Source organism: Megascapheus bottae, chromosome 18, assembly GCF_031878675.1.
Source record: "Megascapheus bottae isolate mThoBot1 chromosome 18, mThoBot2.hap1, whole genome shotgun sequence".
Lineage (NCBI taxonomy): Eukaryota > Metazoa > Chordata > Mammalia > Rodentia > Geomyidae > Megascapheus > Megascapheus bottae.
Genome location: NC_143526.1, coordinates 5,830,609 through 5,840,121, shown reverse-complemented (window position 1 = coordinate 5,840,121; position 9,513 = coordinate 5,830,609). Strand labels below are relative to the sequence as shown.

The window sequence follows — 9,513 nt, the reverse complement described above, 5'->3', positions numbered from 1 at the left end:
TCAGGGACCATATCAAATGAACTAACATTAGTGTGTATTGTGAGTGTGAGAGGTGGGGGTATAGAGAATAGATAATGGGGCAGAAGAAGCAATTAATAAAAAAAAAACCTACTGACATTGCCAACCTAACAATATTGAAATCCAAGAATATCAGTGAGCTACACTGAAGCAGACCAAATTAAAAAAATATATATATATATGTATATGAGAAAATCATGAAATAACTCTGGAGGACATTACTTATAGACTGATGGCATATTTCTTAACAGAAATAATTATGTGTAATATAAATATATTAATTTTATATAGTTATGTATTTACTAATATATTAATGATATATTAGTATAATTACATGTACCATATATAATTATATGTAATGTGTATTCATATACACATTGTATATATATATAATGTGAATGTGTCTATATGCACCTTCTTTAAAATATTATTGAGAATTTAAAATAAGGCAATAATGCAATTACATACAAATGTATTAACTGAAATATAGTGGATTCAGGGGAAAACTCAAACAGTATAGTCATAATTCAAAATCATAATTTAACAAAATAAACACCAAAAAACTTGAGTGGGGTAGGGTGTAGACAAGGGAAGGGGGTAGAAGAATGAAGAAAAGAAGGGAGGACAATGCAGTAAAAAAGTCAATGCACATCCTACAAAATGAAGAAAAGTGAGGGAAGGGGTGGTTCGGGAGGAGTGGGTAGGATTGTTGAAAGTGGTGATAATGACTAAGAAGTAAATTCATAAACTCCTTTGTACAAATACGTAAAGATAAAAATTAGTCAAAAAAAGAGGCAAAGCAAATGTAGGGTACAATTCCAACATGTGGATGTAATTTTAAGACTAAGGGAGGGGCTACATGTAATTAGATTCACAAATTTTTGAATTGTTCATAAAATACTTTAATTTTACTGGTTAAAGATTCATATTCTAATGTCAGGATCAATAAGTAACAATAATAAAACATTCCATTGTAAAGAAGATAGGAAATTATGAAAAGGAGGAAATTTTACCTTAACAACAATGATATTTAATCAATCAATTAGATATTCCATAGAAAAGACAAGGACTCTAAGGTTAAAGAAAAAGGTAAGGTCTAATATTGGCTCTTTATGTGAGATAAACTTTCTTGGAATAGGCAGGTTGATAGTTCAGTGGGTAATAATAGACAAGGCAAGTACTAAATCCGATTTTTTATTAAAAAGGAAGAATAGAATGAGAAGATAGGCACTACCAGAGAAAGGTAAGGGAGGCTGGCCATAATCATGCCCAAAGAGTCAGTGATGAGGAAGATCAAATGATCCTAAACCATACCCATGTCCTGGTAGAGCAACAGAACAGTGGAAGCAAAATAGACAGGACTGAAAGGAGAAACAGGCATATCTGTCATAACCCACAGTATCAACTTTAGAAAACAAATATTAATACTGTTACACTATTTTTCTAAAGGATGCATCTAACATGCCACTCGTTCACAAAAACACATTGTTACACTTGGCTTGAACCGCCCCACACAGCCCTCTCACGAGGGGTATGACACACATATTTCTAACTTAAAGCTGCTATCCGGTGCTTCAACTAAATGCATGTTAGTGAAGCAACTACAAAAATCTTGTGTGAATGGAAAGCACTGCACTCCCTGTAGAACAAGAGATTAGTCTGGAGACAGTTGATTAAAAACAAAACAAAACAAAAATAAAAACATCTTTTTTATTGTTAAGTCATAAAGAGGTATCAATATTAAAAGCAAAAATTACAGGATAAGACTTAACCAAACTATCAGGAGCATCAAAGGAAGCAAAAATGGAACGAGGCGCAGGGCAGTGTGAATTAATGAACATGGGAAGGACAAGGACAGAGAGAACAGTGAGCTTGTGCTGAAGACACTAGGGGAGAGAAGCTGGTGAAATTTTGATTTTTACTTTGCCTATCAACCCTGGGGCTTGAACTCAGGGCCTGAAAACTATCTTTGGGCTTTCCTCAAGGCTAGTGCTCTACCACTTGAGCCACAGCACCATTTCTGACTTTTCTATGTATGTGGTACGAAGGAATTGAACCCAGGTCTTTGTGCATGCTAGGCAAGCAGTAGGCCAAAATCCTGGCCCCTGAAATTTTGATTTTAAGACACGGGCTAGGTAAAGAAATAATGGGATGCCGGGAATTTGGCCTAGTGGTAGAGTGCCTGCCTAGCATGCACGAAGACCCGGGTTCAATTCCTTGGTACCACATACATAGAAAAAAAGCCAGAATTGGTGATGAGGCTCAAGGGGTAGAGCTCTAGCCTTGAGAAAGTCCAAGGACAGTGCTCAGGCCCTGAGCTCAAGCCCAGGACTGGCAAAAAAAAAAAAAAAAAAAAAAAAAAGAAATAATGGGATAAGATTCCTATGTGCTTAAGAGTCATCTTCAACATCCTCTCCTTCCTCAGCCTCTTTTTCATCATTCTTGATTAACTCTAGCTGGTCTTCCCCCCATCTTCATGATCATCATCATCGCGTAGGTCCCCCTCCTCAGCAGAGTCATCTGCACTCCCCCCACCCCCAGGCTCCATCTTGACATCAGTCTCCTCTTTCTTCAGGGAGCTGCTGCTCTCTTCCTCTTGTGATTTATCATTCTTCACCTCTTCCGCAGATGACAAGGACAGGTCTGCTTGTTTTCTCTGTTCCTTTTCAATTTTTTTTTCCAGGCTATCCAGTAAAGGATCCACTTTTTGTTTAATCTGATTCCGTACCTTCTTAATGGCTTGAAGGTCATGTCCTTACAACTTTTCAGACTTGGAAGAAGATCCTCACTGACCACTCCTAGAACTGAAGCCACTTTGCCCTTGTGTGAGGTGTTCCTGACACGCGCTGACGTTTAGAGGGCACCACAGCTTGAGCAACAGACAGTGGCAATGGCACATGTGCTGGGTGACTCTACATCCTATCATAATAATCTCACTGAAAGTCATAGTCCAAGTCAAGTAAAGTGAGTAGAGGGGGTGGAGAAGGGTGTTCTGGTACTGAGCCGTACATCTCCACTGCAGATGGTTTCACACCTGCTTTTCCTCCATTCACTGTTGGCTCTGCAGCCAGATTAATATCTAAAACCTGGCCTGCAATCATCCTGCCGTCCTCTCCTGCTGCAGTAGCCCGAGCATTTCTCTCATTAACATACTGCACAAAGGCAAATCCTGTAGGAACAGAGCAGCCTACAATTTTGCCATACTTCAAGAAGATTGCTTCCACATCAGACTTCTTGACTACAAGTGTGTTGAGATTCCAGTGAATGCACGGGAGTTCCTGGAGGGAGGATCTGTCTTGTTGGTAATGTTGTTAGCCATTGTGTGTGATTGTCTGGCTCCTCACAAAGTGTAGCTGAAGAGCAAAAGAATCTCACTGAAGGCGGGCGAGAAAAGAGATCCTAATTGAATCTCCTACTCCCAGGTTCCGTGAGAAGTCGACTACTGCTCGAGGTTGACAACGAGGATAAAACCAGGCACTGACAATTCTTGTGCTCCTGATCTACACACTAGATGCTGTCACACTGACCAAACTATCCCTAGGGGAGGCACTAGCTTGGGGTAGAAGATTCCAGTGACTTTTGCATCAGAACCACAGCTCCAGAATTATAGGGCAAAGGGCTCGTGCTCTGAGCAATCTTCTTCTACCAGAGAAAGATCACACATGTGTGAAGAGACCTGGACACTGAGCCTGTCCCTTGACCATGAAGAACTTCTCAGTTCCCCTAGTGGTCACTGGTGTGCTATGACTCAGAAAACCCAGGACAGCTCTGAGTTGTTCTATGTACTTTGCCTGTTTCCTTCTTACTGTTGGGGTGGTGTTGATTCTGGGTGCTGGATTGTGTTTCTCAGGACACTTGGCCAGATGCCTGGGATTCTGTTGAGGTGGCTGGCCTCAGGCAACCTGGGGCTGTTCTTTTACAGAAAGGTCTGTTGACATCTACAAAATGTCATCAGAGGCCATCCAGGAAACGCAGCACAGGGCTACAGCCCTTGTCCAGCTCCTCAGTGGAACTCCTCAGGAAGGCGTGGCATGGGAGACAAAAGGCAACTTTCAAAAGTTGGGATAAAAAGCTTGCCATCAGGAGTTTTGAGAGAGGATAAAACATCGGAATTCTTTTTTGATGTGAGTTGGTTTGTGTGAACAAGTTACCAGGAATGTTAAACCTGGAGGCAAATAATAATAATTTAAAAATCTGCTGATTATGACAAATGAGGGAAACCATTGAGCCTGTGTTCCTTTGAGTCTGGCTTACTTCACTTAATATGATTTTTTTCTAAGTCTTTCCATTTCCTAAAAATGGGGCGATGTCGTTCTTTCTGACAGCAGCATAGAATTCCATTGTGTATAAATACCACATCTTATTGATCCACTAATCAACTGAGGGGCATCTAGGTTGGCACCATATCTTTGCTATGGTAAATAGTGCTGCAATAAACGTTGTTGTGCTAGTGGATTTAGTATGTCCTTGTTTCTGGATGATTGGATAAATCTCCTAGCAGAGATTTACAATAGAACAAAACCTAGATACATACGACCATATAGTATGACGCTAAACGAAAGGACCTCCAGGATATAGAAACAAAAGCCATATAATGAGTGATTGTTGTCCTTAATGTCCTAATGTATGTTAGCTCTCATCTCTTTTGTTGTCCCTTGGTTATCTTATATTGTTACAGTATTTCACCTTGTTATCTAATATATTGTATATATGTGTATTTGGTTATTTGAAGTTGGATAGGGAAGGGGGAAAACAAGATGAAGAGTGGGGGTGGGCAGAGGGAAATGGGGACCAAGATATGAGAAAGGGTATCAATGTTTGTGAAGTAATGCACCTTCTATCTGGTGAATATAATGTAACCCTTCTATTAATTACAATGAAAATATATGGAAAAAATCTGGAAAGATCCTTCCCAAAGTTAAAATAGCCCTTTTGGTGTAGAACTAAAGAAAGAGAAACCTAAATGTCCAGAAAGAGAGTTGATAGGGCTCAGATCACAAACACATACATACTGGCACTGGAAGAAGCTTCAGAAGCCATTTGGAAGCCAAAATATCCTTAAAGTTATGTTGGGATGATGAAGAGCAACTAATGCCAGAATTAGGGAAAAATGTCAGCAGATGTATTGGTTAGCTTTGTATCATTGTAAGGAAACACCAGGCACAGGACTCTTAGAAAGAACAGAGAAGATGCCCCATTTCTGGAGGTTCAAGTGCAACTAAAGGTTTGGTTTGGCCTCTGGTAAAGTGGGCATGTCATGGTGGGTGCATGTGTTAGTGGGAGCAATCAGGAAGGAGGGAGACAAAAGGGTAAAGGATAAAGGATGATACAATCCCTTTAAGGGTATGCCTTCAGTGACCTCATACTACACCCCTCCTCCAAATGTGTCCCTAATTTCCTCAGTGGTATGATGGGGAACATGTCTTTAACACATCAGCTTTAGGGGCATTTTCAGCATTTAATACACAGTAGTCAATATGTCCATTTTCAGCAAAGCCAAAGACTAATTCCTGAGGTGCTGAAGAGTGGAAAGAGTGAGAAGACCAAAAGAAAGTTCCAAGGACTCTCAGGTTTTCGTAGGAGAATCTTTTACAGTGTTAAAAATTACCAAGGATCCTGATGGCCAAGGTGCCAGTGGCTTACTTCTGTAATCCTAGTTACTCAGGAGGCTGAGCTCTGAGGTTTGTAGTTTGAAGGCAGCCTGGGAAAGAAAAATCTGCGAGATTCTTCTCTCTAGTTAAGATATTTAGATAGTTAAGGTAATTTTCCACTAGAAAGTCAGAAGTGGAGTCGTGTCTCAAGTGGTAGAATACCAGCCTTGAACAAAATAGTTAAGGAACAGTACCCACATCCTGAACTCGAGTCCCATTATTGATATATGGAAAAAAATAATGAGACTTTCAAAGAACTTCTGTTTATGTGTGTTCTGTCTGTTGATATTTATAATATTAGAAATTAAAATTGAGGAATGTTAAGAAAAATATTCATTACTGTATTACTCATAATTTTATTTGGGGTGTTTATTTTGTAAACTTGCATTTTAAAATAAATAAAACTTTAATAAAATATACCCTATTTTGTTCCCAAGCAACATTACTGAAAAGACATGTTGCTCTACAGATTTCCAAAAAATTTAAAGGTCTGGCTTAAAATCTGGATTCTTGTGTTTACTTCTTCATTTGATATATTATAGTGTGATGTTTTTAGGTCAGGCATATGAGGGAAATCTTGTCGATGTGTGTGTGTGGTGTGTGTGTGTGTGTGTGTGTGTGTGTGTGTGTGTGTATGCTGGCACTGGAGCTTGAACTCAGGGCTTGGATACTGTGCCTTAGGTTTTTTTGCTCAAAACTGGTGTTCTACCATTTGAGCCTTCTCCTGCTTTTTGGTGGTTAGTTGTAGATAAGAGTCTCACAGATTTTCCTATCCTGGTTGACTTCAGTTTGGGACTTACAAGTGTAAATCACCAGCACGTGGGTGAATTTTTTATTGCTACTAAACTTGACAATTGTTTATTAAAGGTTAGTTGCAATATGGAATCTGACATGTTATCAATGAAAATTTTATATTCTAGTACATTGAAATTCATTAGTTTGAATAGATCATTTTCCTTTATGTGATTTTGTATCATCATGTATTGGCCTCTTGAAAAAATATTGGATCACTGAGTTATTAAAATGTTCTAATTTTTGACATATTTTATTATAAAATATCAAAATATTATATTTGTTAACACCAAAAGTGAGTTAATCAGGAAGTGTTTAAGTTTTGGGAAGCTGTCAAGTTTATGAAAACAGTTACAAAATCCTAATATTGACTTGAAAAGTTGAATGTTGTCATTGACAAAAAAAATACAATCAGGTTTTTTTTCTTTTTTTGGCAGACTTACTTAGTTTTTATAAAAATTTTTGCCAAGGCTGGGAGCATAGCCTAGTGTTAGCATGCTCATCTAGTATGCATAAAGCCCTGGGTTTAATTCTTTGATACTACATACACAGGAAATGCTGGAGGTGGTGCTGTGGCTCAAGTGGCAGAGCGCTATCCTTGAGCAAAAATGTGTCCAAGGACAGTGCCCAGGTTCTGAGCTCAAGCCCCAGGACTGGCAAAAAATTATCTGCCAATATCTACATCTGTACTTTGTTAGGTTTTATTTCAAATGAAACTATTTTCCTCTGAGAAAGTGTCTTAGTTTAGTTTGCATGTCAATCAACTATGCATGCACTTTCCCTCTGGGCAATTGTCTGACCTTAGAATGCCATAAATATTTCATTTGTACTCTGTGTTCCAGTAGCTTGAAGTAAAGAGTAAAGTTTGAGTAAAGTTAGTGGTTAATTTTTGCCCCCCATCAAGGACCTTCTGATGATGATGATGATAATGATGATGATGATTGTGTATGTGTGTGTGTGTGTGTGTGTGTGTGTGTGTGTGGGTGTGTGTGTTGTGTACTGGTACTGGACTTGGTCTCAGGGTTTTAAGTTCTTGCTTAGATTTGTCTTTCAAGGCTGGCATTGATCCACAACTCCACTTCTAACTTCTTAGTGATTAATTGGAGATAGTATCTCATGGATTTTCCTGCCCATGCTGGCTTCACACTGCAGTCTTCAGATCTTAGCCTGCTGAGTAGCTAGGATTACAGGTGTGCACCACTGGTACCCTGCAAGAATATTCTTAAGAGGAGCTGGATTTTTTTTTTTAAACTGAGATTGCAAGGAGAAGAAGAATTCAACTACTTTTTACCACTTGATGCTTCAACTTTAATTAATACTCAGGTATAATACATGTTATCCATCATGGATTTTGTGTCATCTGTACAATGTCAACACTGACAAAATGGAAATACTTTCTTGCTTAGCATGGCAGTGAAAATCATTTTGAGGATCTCACAGTATCTTAAGAGAGTTTTGGGGACTCCTCAACCTTTAGAGAAGGGTCTATGAAGCACATTTTGAGAACCACTACTTAAAGCTTGGATGGAAGCTTGGATTCCTTCTTCATGAGAAGGAATATCTGACCAAGACTGTGACTAAATCTGGGGAATATACCTGTGAAAAATGGCAGCTTGGGATTCTATCCTTGGAAAAGGTAAAATCCAGAAGAAAATGGGGGTAAAGCAAAAGTTGAGGCTCAGACCACATTTGATGACTAGTCAATATAAGCTTTGAGCAAAGACTGCCTTAAAATTGTTTTTTTTTTTTAATCTCCACTCCCCACCCCCAGTACTGGGGATTAGACTCAGGGATTCACACTTTGTTAGGCCAGTGTTCTATCCCTTGAGTCATCAATTCTTTTGCTTTTAGTTTAGTGGATTTTGTTTGTTTGCCTCTTTAAATAAGGTATTTCTAACTTATTTTGGTCTGGCCTCAAACTCTGATCCACTGACCTGTATCTCCTAAATAATTGAGATGACAGCACACCAGTTTGTTTTCAAGTCATGGTCTCACTAATTTTTGTCTGGGCTGGCATGAAAATACGATTTGCCAATATTAAGTAGTTGAGACTACTATATATACGATGTATAGGTAAATATGACATATCATATATATCACATAGGCTATATATATACTATATTTAGAATATTAAGAGTTCATAAGGGCCAGGTATGTTGGTACATCTATCTATCTATCTATCTATCTATCTATCTATCTATCTATCTACCTATCTATCTATATTCAACTAGATAGAGAATAAAAATGACCACTAACAAATTATAGAAAATGCAAATACTAAACATCATTAAAAGGCTTCAGTATCCATATAAAGAGGGCTATATTAAAACCATGTGTATTAGTCCATTTTCTGTAGCTACAACAAAGGACTGAAGGCTGGATGAGTTATAAAGAAGGGAGGTTTATTTAGCTCATGACTCAAACTCAGATGAAATACAAGCTACACCCTCAGAGCTCGAAAGCCAGCCAAGTTGTAGAACTTGTCTCTGAGATGTCAGATTGTTGTTCTGGATCCTCACTCTCCCGTTTCAGAGGACATTTTAGGCTGACCAACGTCACATCTGTGACTTGGCAGAAGCAAATTCTCAGGGAAGACAGAAAGAAAGCCAAAGAGACATTAAGCTTGAGAGTTTAGAAAAGGATCATCAAGACCTACATCATCCAAGGTAGTTTTTGCATAATTAGGAATCATCATTTTTAATGGACCAGCTAGTGAAGGAGCAGTTGGTTTACAGCTAAAGGATAATGTTTGGAGCTGGATATGGGGTAAATATTTATAATACTAGCTACTCAGGAGGTGTAGGTAGGAGGACTGTTGCCTGAGGGTGGCTGAGGCAAAAAGCAAAGGACATGATCTAAGTATCTTAAAAATAAAACGAGCCGGCCGGGAGTTTGGCTGAGTGGGTAAAGTGCTTGCCTAGCATGCATGAAGACCCAGGTTCGATTCCTCGGAACAACATACATAGAAAAAAGCCGGAAGTGGTGCTGAGGCTCAAGTGGTAGAGCTCTAGCCTTGAGAAAGTCCAAGGACAGTGCTCAGGCCCTGAGCTCA

General features: G+C 38.8%; 1 pseudogene; it reads right to left on the bottom strand.

The window, feature by feature from the left end:
• Positions 1–2,408: 2,408 nt before the first annotated feature.
• On the bottom strand, positions 2,409–3,340 carry LOC150050023 (heterogeneous nuclear ribonucleoproteins C1/C2 pseudogene; annotated as a pseudogene).
• Between the last annotated feature and the right edge of the window lie 6,173 nt (positions 3,341–9,513).